The sequence below is a fragment of the Grammomys surdaster genome, unplaced genomic scaffold, assembly GCF_004785775.1.
Source record: "Grammomys surdaster isolate TR1022 unplaced genomic scaffold, NIH_TR_1.0 260, whole genome shotgun sequence".
NCBI lineage: Eukaryota > Metazoa > Chordata > Mammalia > Rodentia > Muridae > Grammomys > Grammomys surdaster.
Window position 1 is genome coordinate 620,509 of NW_021604701.1, and position 2,337 is coordinate 622,845.

Below are 2,337 nucleotides of genomic sequence, written 5' to 3' on the forward strand. Positions count from 1 at the left end.
CAAAGCCTTCCCAGCATGGTGGACTATATCCCTTTAAGCCATGAGCCCAAATAAATTAAGTAGGTGCAAAGACCAAGAGATAGCATGAGGGAGATCTTATTGGTAATGGGACAGTTCTTAGTGGTAATGGGCAGCTTAGCATCTCAACCATGGTGAAGACTGTAGAAATGGATAAATGTGATGAAAATGTTGGGAATCAAACACATCCGCACGTTCAGAGTGTATGTAAAACTAGTGAAAACTCAATAAAGTGGTTTCTATGAGGTTCAGTACCATCTGCAATTTCAGTCACCCACGAGAAGTTGTGGAATACATTCCTCAATAAGAATGGACTGCTATGTGATTTCCTGGCTGCTCCTTTGTAAAGGTTAATCTCAGTTGTCAACTTAATGACATTTAGAAACACCTGAAAGATAAACATCTCAGTGTGTCTGTGAGGGGTTATTTTGATTAGATAAAATGAGCTGGGAAGACCTGCCCACTGTGAGCAGCACTATTCCCTGGGCTGAGATCCTGTACTGTATAGAAAAGGAGAGAGTGGGCTGAGAATTAGCATTCATGTTCTCTTATTCCTGAGCCTCAACATGACCAGAAACTTTTTTTTTTTTTGGTTTGGGTTTTCAAGATAGGGTTTCTCTGTGTAGCCCTGGCTGTCCTGGAACTCACTCTGTAGACCAGGCTGGCCTTGAACTCAGAAATCCGCCTGCCTCTGTATCCCAAGTGCTGGGATAAAAGGCATGCACCACCACTGCCTGGCGACCAGATGCTTTGAATTCTACCTTGGTTTGAATACTACCTTGACTTCCCCACCATGAAGGATTATACCCTTAAACTGTGAGCCAAAATAAATTCTTCCTTTTAAAGTTGCTATTGTCAAGATATTTTGTCACAGCAGCAGAAAAAGTAAGTAAGACAGCAATCTTCCAAGTGTATAGCATCTTGAGTGATAAAGTCACAATGATTTGCTCATGTTTGTGACTCTAGAGTCATGTGTGTAGATTAATGAATTTGGTAATAATTCTAAATCCTATGAACAATTGTTTCCCTAGTAAAGGGGCTGAGAGTATGGGGGAGACCACTTACTGCAGCCCACTGGGCTGTACTGGGTACATAATTGGACTTAACCTCTTTGATCCCCCTTCACAAACAGTCAGCTTGCTTGGGCTCTTCAGAATCTAATGTCATTTTTCAGATAAAAAAAATCAAATCAGTCTATCTATCTATCTATCTATTGTCTCTATACATTACATTCCAGCTATGGTTTACCCTACCTCTGCTCCTTCCAGTGCCCCCATCTCCCCCCCCAAATTCACTCCCCTGTTTCCCCTTTAAAAAAAGAGCAATATCAACCAAACTTGGCATAACAAATTACAATAAGACTAGGCATAAACTCTCATATAAAGTCTGGACAAGGCAACCTAGTAGGAGTAAAAGAGTCCTAAGTGGAGGCAAAAACATCAGAGATACTCCCCATTCCCATTGTTAGGAGTCCCACAAAAGTCCCCCAAAATAAACAACCATAATGTATGTGCAGAGGACCTAGGTCAGACCCATACAGGCTCCATGATTGTGTCTTTAGTCTCTGTGAGTTCTTATGAGTCCTGCTTAGTTGATTCTGTGGGTTGTGTTCTCATGGTGTCCCCTCTGGTTCCTAGACTCCTTCTTCCCCCTCTTTTGTGAGGTTCTCTTGGCTTCACCTAGTCTTTAGCTGTGGGTCTCTGCATCTACTCCCATTTTCCAGAAATTTTTGAGCCAGTTGTTAAGCTGTCGGTAGCCTGAAAGCAGCTGCGGTGGGAATGTTTACACCACATAGAGTTGGGAAGCTCTACAAGGCAGGGCGCCTCCCCACACACCAGAACTGCTTCTTATATTTCCCAGCACAATACCAATTACAAATACTGAATTTCAGTGCATGACACATGTCAAAAGAGAGGTCCCGGATAGAAGGAGCAAAAGTGAACCTCCTGATTGTGCAAACCCTCTCTGTATCTTGTACTGGGTGGTAGCTATGCACATAATGCCCGTGTATGGGAAAGCTCACTGGCTGTAAGTTTATGATCTAGTGTGCTTTACACTTTTGGCTGTCTATGCTTTCCAAAAAAAAAAAATAAAGCCCAGATTATGCAAATAGCTGTGGCTGATTCCATGGGCCCCTTGCAACATGCCACTTATCAGAATGCATGGGTGAACTCAGACAGAGGATCAACATCCTGGATGCTGCAGCTAGGTAAATGAATTATTTTTGGCAGAGGAGCAGGCAACACTAGACCACAGAGCTGCTGGCATCAGGAATGTAAGTCCCTTCTCATGTCTTTTCTGTGTCATAGTCACTGCCAT